A 13992-nucleotide genomic window follows, 5' to 3' on the forward strand; every position below is an offset into this window, starting at 1 on the left:
ATTTACTTATTTAAATTTTATATTTAAATTTTTTTTCTGGCCCTCAGCGCTGCGCCAGATATTTGATGCGGCCCTCTGCCCAAAAAGTCTGGAGGCCCCTGCTCTAAGGAATTACTTGTAATAATCACCCTGACATGAAGCTCACTCACTGGGTAACCTTGAGTTGATACTACCTCTCAGTCTAACTTACTTCTGTTTTACAGAAGAGCACCTGCTTTGTGTGCAGAAGGTCCAGGGTTCAATCCCCGATATACCCGAGAAAAGTAGAGAAAAATTGCTATTTGGGCTTTCATGTAGCCCTAGAACAGGGGTGCCCAAACCCTGGCCCTGGGGCCACTTGCAGCCCTCGAGGCCTCTCAATGCGGCGCTCAAGGAGCCCACAGTCTCCAATGAGCCTCTGGCCCTCTGGAGATTTGTTGGAGCCCGCACTGGCCCAATGCAACTGCTCTCAGCGTGAGGGAGACTGTTTGACCTCTTGAGTGAGCTGTGGGATGAGGGCTTCTTCCGCTGCTTGCTGTTTCACATCTGTGATGCAGTAGCGGCAGCAAAGGAAAGACTGGCCTTGCTTTGAGCAAGGCCCTTTATAGGCCTTGAGCTATTGCAAGACCTTCATTCATTCATATAAGTTCATCTTTAATATATTCATTTATGTAAAACTTATGTAGATTTATTCAAATTTTAAATGTAAATTAATTCTTTTTTTCCCTGGCCCCCGACACAGTGTCAGAGAGACGATGTGGCCCTCTTGCCAAAAACTTTGGACACCCCTGCCCTAGAACACTGTTGCAAGCCAAGGGTTGCTTCTACCCCTAAAGTTCTAGGAACGAATATTGATTCATTATATGGATATTTATTTATCACATTTTTATATCACCCTTCCTCTAAAGAGCTCGGGGCAGTGTACACAGCTGCTCCCCTCCGTTTGTCCTCACAACAACCCTGTGAGGTAGACGAGGCTGAGAAAAAGTGACTGGCCCAAGATCATCCAGGAAGTTTCATGGCTGAAGGGGGACTTGAACCTAGATCTTCCAGGTCTAAATTCACCTCCCAAACCACTACACCACCCTGGCTCTCCAGGGTGCCAGCACCACCAGGCATGGAACTGTATGCTACGACACGGCCATGGGCGATGACAGTCCCACCCAAACCCAATGAACCCCATGGTTTGTTGATCACAAACAAATTCAACCCCAATCCAATTCCAAATGCTTTTTGAAAGTTGGCCAGGGTGGATACTTTTCACCACCCCCCAAAATTCCCAGCCTAACCATCGTTCGGTGACTTAATTCTTTTAAATAAAATCGCCCTAAAACCGCGTAGCATCAAAATTCAATTATTCCTCTCCTGGCTGCAATCCACGGCTCTACAACTGAAGTCCAAGCATATATTTTGGTGTAGAAAATTGTCATTTACAAATAAGAACTGGCTGAAGCAGCCTTGTAACGAAAGCATTTGCAGGCCTGTCAGGGGCCTTTTGCATGCCAGCGTTTGATTTAATATGGGGCCAAGCATTTGGTGTCATACGAGAAAAGGGGGAAAAAAAAAAACAGGGAAGAAGGCAATTATTCTAAGTATTAGAACGATCAATTTGATATGCAATGTCTCCGGAAAGAGTGTGACTTCCCATTGGAAATGGAGAAGAAAGGTAAATAGGAAAAGAAAAAAGATCACTTTGCTTCCACGGCTCTGGTCAAACAGGTATTGGTAATGACAAGGAAAGGCACAGCAACAACATTTCAATGCTTGGAGATGCATTGCGAAGCATTAAATTGTTTTGGAAAGCAGCAAAAATAAAGGACGAAATTAAGTCTCGCCCTGGCAATCTGCGCTTTCCTGAAAAGACAGTTCAGTTGCTTTGTTATCCATGTTCCCCTCGCGAAAGAACACAAGTCATTTGTTGCCTTAGAGATTCTTTTCCCCCACTGACAAGCTTAAGCAGATGTCATCCTCCTCCTTCTGACAAAGTCCCAGCCGCTGCCACTACCCGCCATAAAGATAAAGAGTATGCACATAGAGATCTTGCTGGGTAAGATCAAGGGCTCAGGTATCCCTGCAGCACCCCAGTCACTCCTGGGACACAGAGGCTGGCTCTCTGATAGGTGTGGGCCTGAAATAGAGGACCCTCAACACTACCTCCATGAATCTATCTGGGCCCTTTTAAAGCCACATCATGTGGCAGTGAGTTCTACAATTACGCATTGAAGGGCAACTTGATAACAGCAGCAAAGGATGGCTGGCAACCTTCAGTCCTGAAAGACTACGGTATAAGCCTACAGCACCTGGTATTCCCAGGCGGTCTCCCATCCAAGTACTAACCAGGCCTGACCCTGCTTAGCTTCCGAGATCAGACGAGATCAGGCATGTGCAGCAGCATCGCACTTGACATTCATGAAGCCTGGAAAAACACACGCGGAGCGAATTCAAGGCATGTAACTAAACCCACACTAAACCAATGTCCTTCCCCCAAATCTGTCATCCGGGCTGTAGACCAAAGCAAAACACAGCAGGCTCTTCTCCCAAGTTGTTCACCTTCCATACCGTGTTAAGTCAAATGGACGCCAGCCTCCGAAACTGGTATTTCTTCAGATGCTTGCTTTGATCAAGTTCTCAAACTTCAGTACAATACTAAGCATTCGAGGCTGCAACCTTAAGCACACTTATTTGGAAGTAAGTCCCACTGACTAAAATGGGATTAACTTCTCAACAGAGGTGCGTAAGACTGGGCTGAGACATATGGACCCATAAACCTTGCTATAAAGGAGTTACCTTCCACCAGGTCAGGCCCTTCATCCAACTAGTTCAGTATTGTCCACACTGGCTGGCAGCAGCTCTCCTGGGTTACACAAAAGCATTCCTCCCAGCCCTACTACAAGATGCCAAGGGTTAAACCTGGGACCTTTCATAAGCAAAGCAGCTGCTCTGCACTGAGCTACAGCCCTATTGAGTCTGGGGGTGCCTTTTTGTGCTGCCACAATCCACAGGACTCCTTCCATCCCACCAGCTAACACTTGAGAGCTCAACTCTCCTCTAGTCTGGCAGTCAGAAACCTGATGGAATTTCAAAAGTAAAGAGTTCCAATGTTGCTCCTGGCAACCCACTATGTGGTGAACAATAGAATCAGGCAGCTGGAAGGGGCCTGAACGCCAAACCCCTTTTCTGAAGACAGGATCTGGCTCCCAGGAAGAACAAAAATCAAGCTGCTATTCATTACATCTACTGAACCAACACAAGCCGGACCCAGCTCAGCATCCCAGCTCAGTGGGGCCTAGCCCAAGGCTGCAGCTGCATTCACTGTTCTCCCACCCTTGCTCCAAGGAGCTCATGGAAGCAAAGAAGATCCTCCCCTCTCTGCAATTTTCAGTGTCAACAGCCCAGGGATGTGCAGTGGGTGGGGAGGCAGGTGAGGCAGTGCCTCCCCACCGGAGTCCTTCTTAAAGCACCACCACCGTGGGAGGTGTTCAAGCACTCACAACCCATGCGCAAAGCATGGAGGCTGTAGAAAGTACAGAGTGTGTGGATTCTGAGTGACTGAGCATCTCCCATGGTGGTGGTGCTTTCCGAAGGACTCCAGTGGGGAGGCACTGCCTCACCTGCCTCCCCATGTCCCTGCAACAACAACCCCATAAGGCAAGGTGGTCTGAAAACAGGCAACACATGCTTCACAGAGAAGTATGGATTTGAACCCGAAACTTCTCAGTCATACCTTTAACCACTACACTAGCTCTTAATAGCATAGCTTTGGTTTCCTCCTGGTTTTTTATATTGCTAATTTGGGCCTGCTGTTTTTGAACATTTTATTATTTTTGCTGATTTTAATTATTGTGTAAGCTGGAGAAAGGGTTTGAGTTTTTGTTTTTTTTAATTATGTAAACAAATAAATAGGTCATGACCTCAAATCTTGCTTGGATTCATTCTCAAAGCTTCCGAGTTTGCCTACAGAACGGGGGAGGGGAGTATTAAGGAGGGAACCACAAGGACATTCCTGATTTTGAAGGACATGAGGCTGGAAAAGCTAGGAAGATTGGGATGTCTCATCTCCCTTACCCATGACATTCACCTGGCCTCCTCTTCCCAGGAGTTTCAATTTGACAGGGCTTGTCTGGAGAACTAAAAAGGTGTAAAGTGCTTTAATATGCATCACAAATTGCCAAAATTAATTCAAATTTCAGAGGAAACTAACTAGACCTAAAGCTAAAAATGTTTTTCAGAAAGCGCCTTCCCTCCATGCAGATTATAAATATACAGAGTTAGAAAGGTAGATGGATATTAATGGGAGAATTCTACCTCCTTTGCCTAATCTCCAATTTTTGACATTTCATCATTCTTGGGTACTTGTGTTCTTCTGAACAGATTTATAAGTGATGTAAGGGAGAGAAGAGAAAAAATACAGTTACATTTCGTACTCCACTGTGCCCTGCGTTCAATATAAAACTTTTCATCTGCTTAACACACAAACTTGCCAGGGAAGCAGGGAAAGGGATCTTTTAACTGGATTCCTGGGGCTTCACAGCAGAACAAAAGACAGAGAGAGAGAGAGAGAGAGAGAGAGAGAGAGAGAGAGACAATAAAAAAAGAACATTAACTTCCTATGGCTGGAATTTCTTCACCTTACTAGCAAGACCTAAATTTCCCTTTGCAATGGCCAATATTAAAAACGCACACCATGTGAGCAAAAGAGTAGCCCTGCTGGACCAGAGCAAAAAGCCCAGCATTTCTGCTTCCCCCAGTGGTCAAGCTGATGCTTCCAGGAAGCCCACAAGGAGGGCATGAAGCAGAGCTGGACCACCCATGGGTCCAACAGAAGCAGCCATCTCAGGCAGTAGATTTAAAGGGGATGATCATTCCATCTGCCTACTTACCTCCACTACTGCTCCTTCTCCTCTCTTCTGGACTGAAGGAGGATAAAGGAGATGGAACAGGAGAGAGTACTGGGCAGTGGATCTGGTGTTAAGATGATGAGGGAGACACGTGTTCCTTATTTGAGTGATAAATATGCCTATCACCCTGCATGTAACATATGTACAGTCAATCCTCATTCATTGCAGACTCTGTTCCTGTGGATTCACATCTGCAGTGAACAAGACCTCCTGCCATTCACGGTCTGTTCTCAGCTATCTGTAGCCATCCTGAAGCACCACTACTGGCCAAAACTGTTTAAATTGCAGTCTTTAGGAACACCATCATGTTAGATATCATCTGATGGGTAATTTCATGTAGAATGCAATGAAACAAACCGTTGCTGAAAAAGCTCTATTCTATCAAACGTTATAGCTAAAAAACCAGTGGGGTGGGACAATGTGTTGCCACACCCAACACCTGGGGTGTTGCCATGCCCACTGCATGGGAAGAGGTCCATCATGGAGGTGACGCACTGGGTGACACAAACCCTTGTGACACCACTGCATGTAGCTACCTATCTGTGGAAAGCTACCTACCTAGCTACCTATCTGTGGAAAGGTAGGATCGCCTCAAAATAAATACGCAGAAAAGAGCTAGAAAAGCCAGTTCTTTTAGGCTACAAATGGATTCACGCAAACACGCTTGAGCAGCTGGGACAGCGGAAGTTATTGCAAGTTTTCTGTAGGGTGGGGTGGGGGTGGACCTCACCTTACCACGTTAGACAACGGTGTGTTTTGAGATGGAACAGAATAGACATTGATGCACCAGGTGGACCAATGGTCTGAATCACTGTGGTAGCTCTGTATGTTCACATGGAGCCCATCTTTGCCCATAAACTCCCTCTCTCCACAACCATTAAAATGCCAGGCTGCTTCCAATCATCGGACCTACTCAGTTTTCATAATGGCTCTGTCCAATCAACAAAACTGATGTGGCTAAGAGTTTAAACCTTGTTCTACTACGGCCGGAAAACTTCAGGAGTAAAGGGGGGGCACATAGGGACAACAAACGTTTAAAGCAATTTACCTCCCTGCCAAACTACTCCAGCTGATTTCTCAAAAGAAAAAAACTCGAACAAATGGAAAAACTTTAACCCTTAGCCTTGATTAATTTCATCTACATAATACAGAAGCTCACAGCAATCAGGGACTGATGAGCAAGTCTTCCCTTAATAGCCTGAGAGAAGCCGATGTCTTGTGCAACACTCCAAATGGTTTTTTTTCCCCCCACAAAGATGAGCTTTTCATCTGAAGAGAGCCCAATGAGCACTTAAAAAAATATAAGAAATAAAATTTTTAAAAAACCACAGAGCCTTTTTGTGATCACAATTTCTCATAAACAAGTTTGGGCAGAAATGCCCCTCTGTATCTCAGATGTCTAGAGCAGGCTATGGAGGTAGAGAAGCGCATGAAAAGATTTTTATCCTGCCATTCCTCAGGCTCCCCCCCCCATTTCAATCCTTACAACAATCCTATGAGGTGGGGCTGAGAGATCCTGACAGATCCAAAGATGCTCTTTCATTCACAGAACAAATAATCAACAGAAGCTCCTTCTCCAAGCAGAAGGACACCTTTGTATTCAAGCCACCAACTGACCCGGTAAGATTTGTGACTGAGTGGGGATGTGTGTTAACGGATATCATGAGCTTCCAGGATGGAGGTGGCTTTGCACTTTTCTGCTGTGGTGTGTTGGTTAAGTGTGTGCAACTAAGACTGGGGAGAGTCAAGTTCAAATCCCCACTCAGTCACAGGGTTTGCTAGGTCACCCTGACCCCATCACACTTTCAACCCAACCTACCTCAAAGGGTTGTTGCAAGGAACTATGTAGCATTACTTCTGAGCTCCCTATAAGGAGGACATAATAAAATATCAAGCATAGAGGTTTTCCTAGTACACAACAGAACTGTCAGAGGAATATCCATCATCATCAGGTTGTTGGCCACTGATGTGAGGGAGGTCCCTAAATTATGGAAGCAACATTCAAGAAAACCCCAAGAAGAGGAAAGGCAGATGCAAGTGTCAAGCAGATACCAGAAAAGACTTTTTATAGCTGCATTAGCAATATAAATTACAGGCTTTTGGTCTCTCTCATCCTTCACTTTCCCTCAGTTGTGGGACCAATTGCCTTTGAGATCCACCAGATTTGGGCTCCTGGTTTTTCAAAGCAGGCTTTGTTCATTTACACAATCCTTACCGTAAAACCATAAAAAGTACTTGTCTAATTTCTCATTTTATTGGCTACTGCATCTTGTCAGCTTATCATCTCAGACAGTTTTATTGATGTCTCAGTTGCATTTTGTTGTTTTTTTATTCTTGGCCCCTGCGCTGAGATTCTTAACAGGAAAAGGCAGATGTTTTCCAAAACAAATAAAATAAACGCACACTTTGTTGACGCAGCCAAGGAAATGTCAACCTTCGTGGAACCCTCAGGATATGTGGGGTAACAGATCTAAAGCTAAGACTCCACTAAAAGTGGAGGCACTTTAGATGCAGCAATGGATGGGCAAGTGCTGTCTCAGGGCATGGATTCTGCTGCTCAAGTGTACTCCGGACCCAAAACGCAATTCAGCCATAAAAAAAGCGGAGGTCCCAACAACCGTGGGTGCCTGCAGTGCTTGTCATAACATGAGGGGGACACTTTTGTTAAGTGTGTGTACATCATCTATATGACCACGTTGCAGGTACCCAGGGCAAAGATTTAAAATATTAAGCAGGGGAGGAGTATTGTGATCCCTCCTTATCCATGGGGTTGGCATCTGAGGATTTGAGCATCCACAGATACCGAGCCCATGCAGCCTAGGGCCTCCTAGACACAACCAGAAGCCATTTCCAGTTCATGCTGATGACTTCCTGTCAGGTCTGGAGGTGTTCTGAGGCACAAAGAGGCCATACACAGCCTCCCCACACCTCCTGGATGGGACCAGAAGTCACCAACGCAAACCAGAAGTGACTTTCAGTTGCATCTGTAATGCTTCTGAGGAGGCTGGAAGGACACATGCAAAGGGCCGGAGCATGGCCTCCAAGGGCCAGTGCACGGCCTCCAAATCTGCAGGTTTTGGTATCCCCAGGGGGGTCCTGGAATAATAATAATAATAATAATAATAATAATAATAATAATAATAATAATAATAATAATAATAATAATAATAAAACTTTATTTTTATCCCGCCCTTCTCCCTAACGGGACCCATGGATACCAAGGGCCCACTGTATAGCTATCTGGGAGCACCACAAATACATGCACTCCATCTGACCCCGTGAACTAGGAGAGCGTCCCTATTTTCTGGTCCCCATTAAATCACTGTGCCAGCAGAAGACGCCAGGTTCAACCCCGGTCATCCCCAGTTCAAAGGATCAGGTTGCAGGGGACAGGGGCCTATGATCCTGCAGAACAAATTTTAAGCAAGACAAGCCAGTTATCTGACTTGGAACAGGACAGTTTTAGACATTCAGATCCATCTCGGTGTAACACCAGGAAGAATTTCATACGCTTCACAGCTGTTCATTCCTACAAGTGACCTAAAAGAATCTTTCAAGAGGAAGCTGGAGAGGCATCTGTCAGGGATGCTTTGGCTTACAGTCTAGCTTAAACTGGACCTGGTAGCTAATTTCCATCACTTTCAGCTGTGATTCCAGGAGTCAATTCAAGAGCTTCAAGCAAAGAATGTGGCACAGTCTTCCATAACTATACCACTTCAGAGTGTACTTGAAAGAAACTGCATGCTTTAGTTCTCTCTCAAGTCTAAAACTCCCTGCAGGTAGAAATCTAGCACCACAGGGAAGGGGATGGCAGTCTTCTCCCTGGCAGGCTTTTGCAGGGAGGCTTGTTTTGTTCTGTTTTAACCAGTCAAACGCACACTGAACCGTTTGCTTTCGTAACAGGCACAGCCCCCAGAAAAACAGTACCATGTGCTTTTTCTGGCCATTTGACTCAGATGGGTTATTTGTACAGTCATTCCAGCACGCCAGATTTTTCTTCCAGCACACTTAAACATATCTCCATAAATCCTCTCCACAAGGAAGTTCAGCTTTCAGAGAAAGAGTGTAAGGGGGAAAGGGAGTGATGGCAGTTAAGAATGCCACCAATCAAAACAGTACTCAGGCCTCACAGTAACAACGAAAACATGTAATGCTACAGATGTTATATAGCTCCTGATGTCTGTTCCATTTAGATAATCTTTACAAACCTGGCAAGAAATATTCCCCCCCCCCCACTGCTGGAAAATGTACTAACAGGTCCTTGGGAATGGTGGCATAGCTGGAGGGGGGGCAGAGCACTCAGGCTGGCAGCGAGGCGGGCAAGTGGCCCCCCTTCGGAGCCATTCCCGGCGGGGGGGAGCAAAACTCCTGTATGGCTCCGTTTTGCTCCCCCCACCAGTAATGGCTCCGAAGGGGGGGCGCTTGCCCGTCTCGCTGCCAGCCTGAGTGCTCTGCCCCCCCTCCAGCTACGCCACTGCTTGGGAACAATTTTTTATCGAGGATCCAATGCAGTCTTGAAAGAGCAAGCTGATCACACACAGACACACAAAAACTTGCAGGGTTTCTTTGCCAGTCTTGTGCCACTGAGCCAATAGGAGACTCGACCTCCAGGTTGTACCTGGAACTCCGAAGGGCCAACTCAGTAAGCAGAAAGTGCCACACACACCTGCCACAGATAGATGGATGAACAGAAAATGACTGAACATCAGATCAGCCCCAGGATCTGACCTGCTCCACCAACAGGCCCCAATGACTCTAATTCAGGGATGGGCAGACTACAGGGATCTTCTTCTTTAAAAACAGCTAACAAGAACCCCCGATGTCCAACAATCAGAGCCAGGTACAAATCAGAGGCTTATGGAGGCAGATACACAACTGCGGAACAGGGAAGAAAGTAAACAAAATTAAGGAAGGCTGCCTCAGCACTTACTCAGCCAGGAATGTGCTTTCAGTCCCAGAACTGAGCTCACCATTCTTCCATACAAAAATCCACTCCTTGTTTTCCATCCCAACTTTCTTCATTTCAGTAGCCTAATTCATCGTATTTTATTTTCTTAACCCATTTTTGCCCAGTTCACAGTACACATTTAGTCTCTGTTCAGGGGCTGATCCCATGTTTGTGTTTGGTGGGGATCATGAGAACCCCAGAGCCCAGGTCAACCAGGTGGGTAGATCTGGGCTCTTGCCCAGACTTGGAGCCCAGATCTACCCATGAGGTAGACATGGACTCCTGGCCCTCCGTGACCATTCACTGGGTAGGTAGTCCTGGGCTCCTGGTTGAGCTTATGGTCTCTATGGCCATTTGCTGGGTGGGTAGACCTGGGCTCCCATTCCAATCCTGCTCCGTCAGACACCAACACCTCACGCAGTGGACATTCCCCTGGCTCCTGACTTTGCTCCACGCTGGTGCAACAGTTTGGGGGGCCATGCACCCATGGCCCCCCCAGATCCACCCATGTCTCTGTTGCTTACGTACAACATTGGGCAGAAATGGCTTTAAAAGCTGTCCTGCAGTTACCCTTGTTCAGCAATCCAAAATCTTTGCTAATCTACTGCAAATCATCCAGAGATTTCCCAGGAAATACCAATTTGCAGGGTCTGTCTACCTTGGGTCCTAACTAGAATAGAAATTAAAGCAGCCACATCTCTGTCCTTTGCTGTTTTCTGTACCAGGTGTGCTAGCAGACTGACCCCAACATATCTCTGACTAGGTTAAAAAAAGCTTAAAAACTGTTCAATAGAGTGTTTAATCTTGTAGCAGAACTGGCTGTACTTTCTATAGTTCCTGCAACTCAAAATAGGTACATTCAACAACATTTACTTTCTGGATAGTTACGGAAGAAAAAAGGAAAGCATTCTCTGACACCCACTATCATTTCAGATCCCCAAGGGCAAACATAGGGGTAGCAAATAAAGGGGATGCACACAGTCCCTGATGACTTAAGACTGCCAGAGTATAAGGAGCATAAAACCCTACAATCTCTGCCAGATTAGATTGTTATGGCTGCTGACCAGCCTTCAGTAGATCACTGGTTAAAGGCCCAGTATGGTTGGCTAGCATTTCTTCAATGACAGCTCTTCATTGGTGGACGGTTTCTTGATCCAGAGATCTTGCCAGAATGTTCAGAAGAGGAAAGCCATCCAAGTGTGCATGAGAAGATTCATCTCACACACACACACCTCAGACATAGAGAGGAGGCAGGTGTGCGCAAGAGAGAAGAAAACAGACAGAAACAGAGGAGATTCTGCAGAAGGCTAGAAGCATCTTGTGGTGGCAAAGCGCCTGCCCCTGGGGACTGAATGTCCTCAGAGACGCATGCTTGCCTCCACCTGAGCTCCACTTGCAAAACGTAAATAAAGCAAATATCACAAAGACACCTTACATCTCCAACATGCTCTCAACATTGAAAACAAAAAATAAGAGAGTCTTACAGCGCCATAAGGACAAACAGCCGAATTCCAACCAACTTCCCAGCAGCAACCCCAAGGTAAGGGAACAAACATTTCCTTACCTTGAGGAGGCCTCTGTGACTGCCCCCCCCCCCACAGCAAGATGCAGGGCACACCCTGTTGGCCTCATCCGTGTTGGAAGGTTAGTTAGGATTGGGTTGTAAGACAATAAGCTTTTGTGGACTCCACATCAGATCCACCTGCTGAAGTGGACTGTGCATCTTGCAAAAATTTATGCTGAAATAACTTTGTTAGCCTTTAACAGTGCTACAAGGCCCTTTGTGGCAACAGACAACCACGGTTACCCTTCTGGAAGTCGAACCTCAGGTAGTACTTAAGGCTAAGCCCATTTTCATGTTTAGATTACAGCCAGTTACACACTTTCCTGCAAGTCATGACAATTCCGCTCCCAAATATTAAAACAGATCTCAGATTATCAAAGCTCGGCTTTACAAAACAAGGATGCCTGCTAGCCTAAGCTTGGGTCACTTGTAGGAAAGGCTCTGGTATGAGGTATAAATTGAGCACACGATACCCAAGAGGGAGAAAAGAGGCCTTGGTATGCAGGACACCATTGGGTAGTATGAGGCTGGTCTCTCCATCTTATTTATGCAACCCAACAGCCCAGTCATAAGAACATAAGAACAGCCCCACTGGATCAGGCCATAGGCCCATCTAGTCCAGCTTCCTGTATCTCACAGCGGCCCACCAAATGCCCCAGGGAGCACACCAGATAACAAGAGACCTCATCCTGGTGCCCTCCCTTGCATCTGGCATTCTGACATAACCCATTTCTGAAATCAGGAGGTTGCACATACACATCATGGCTTGTAACCCGTAATGGATTTTTCCTCTAGAAACTTGTCCAATCCCCTTTTAAAGGCGTCCAGGCTAGACACCATCACCACATCCTGTGGCAAGGAGTTCCACAGACCGACCACACGCTGAGTAAAGAAATATTTTCTCTTGTCTGTTCTAACTCTCCCAACACTCAATTTTAGTGGATGTCCCCTGGTTCTGGTGTTATGTGAGAGTGTAAAGAGCATCTCCCTATCCACTCGGTCCATCCCCTGCATAATTTTGTATGTCTCAATCATGTCCCCCCTCAGGCGTCTCTTTTCTAGGCTGAAGAGGCCCAAACGCCGTAGCCTTTCCTCATAAGGAACATGCCCCAGCCCCGTAATCATCTTAGTCGCTCTCTTTTGCACCTTTTCCATTTCCACTATGTCGAGCAGTCCCGAGCTGCTCGACACCCAGAGGAGCAGAGGCACCAAAACAGAGGTGGCTGCATTCATGGTTGCCAGGCAGTCACCAGAGGCTCCTCCAGGGAAGAAGACATTTGTCCCCTTCCCCTGGGTAAGGGAGCAGGCCCTATGATAGGGCTACTCAAGTCTGTGCCAGTTATTTAGCTGGTATGGAGTTGAGAGGCCCTGTGTTGGACCAGAAGGCCTGATGTGGGATTCTGGGTCTGGCAGAGCAGTGCTCCACCAGTCCTGTCCCCCTGTCCAGAATCACCAAACAGGTAATTTGGTAATTACCTGTCCAGAATTAGCAAACAGGTGCAAAAGTAATGGCAGTGGCCAAAACAAGAAGCCATCAAGAAATTCAATGGAAAGAGGTTCTAAATGAGAAAGATTACTTTTTTGTCCCTCTTTCACGGGTCAACAGGTTCCGGGTGGAAGACAATGAGCATTTGATGCTTCATCACACATCGGCAGGGTGCTTTTAATTCCAGAAATGAAGGCAGAGAATGCTGATGGTTCCATCTTGGCCAAGCCTTCCCAACTGAATGCACAAACACAAGAGATTCCAAACGCACTGCTCAACACCCATTCTGTCATCAAATCACAAGCTCCATTAAGTCTTTCGCACTGCTCCACCCTGAACCTACCTACAACCTTGTTCCTGGATTTGAGGGGAGGGGGTCCTTCTTGCCTGAGTTCAGGATTTGAAAAGAAGTTCCCCTTCTCTGGTTTAAAATGAAATCTGAATATAATGCAACACACAATCTCTTAAAGCTGAACTTACTACCTTACTGTTCAACTGCCTGTGTTTGCAAAATAAGAACAGGTCATCGCTCAGGTAGGGCTGGGAAAGACCCCTGAATGAAACCCCAGAATGCTGCTACCAGCAAACGGTTCTCAGCTAGATGGGCCAGTGATCCAACCTGACATAAGGCAGCTTCCAACAGAGAAGAAAACCCCTTAATCACACTGCACAAGAGTTCATAGACTTATGGCTCGATACTGGAGGCCAATCAGGTTTGGACAAGTCACCACAGGTGTCTTCCACTGACTTATTTGATGCCTAGTAACTACCTGATAACCGCAGTGGGCTCCGAGTCAGTGCTCCATTTATAAATATCTATGAGTCAACCAATTAGTAAGCACTTTTATTTGAAAGTACCTAAATAATAAATGGATTTTCAAATCAATGATTTAAAAATTGGCCTTTTTTCTTGATGATTAAATCATGATTTACGTTGCCTCGACTTGAATCAGCTCACTTTGCCCACGACCATCTATTCCATCTGGCTGTGACTCTCCAAGGTCTCGGGCAGAGAAAGCCCATTTTCAGCCTTGCTATATAAAACCCCCCTTCTAACTGGAGATGTCCCGGTACGGAGCCTGAGATCTCAGCACACAAAGCATGCACCCATATCTAC

The 13992-nt window shown here is 46.2% G+C and overlaps 1 protein-coding gene and 1 pseudogene across 8 annotated transcripts in view; both read right to left on the reverse strand.

Annotated features, from left to right (window-relative positions):
* Window positions 1-13992, reverse strand: part of MSI2 (musashi RNA binding protein 2) — a 474139-nt gene that overhangs the window by 338538 nt on the left and 121609 nt on the right. The window lies entirely within an intron of this gene.
* On the reverse strand, window positions 2268-2384 carry LOC136659513 (5S ribosomal RNA; annotated as a pseudogene).

The sequence above is a fragment of the Tiliqua scincoides genome, chromosome 8 (genome assembly GCF_035046505.1).
Source record: "Tiliqua scincoides isolate rTilSci1 chromosome 8, rTilSci1.hap2, whole genome shotgun sequence".
NCBI lineage: Eukaryota > Metazoa > Chordata > Lepidosauria > Squamata > Scincidae > Tiliqua > Tiliqua scincoides.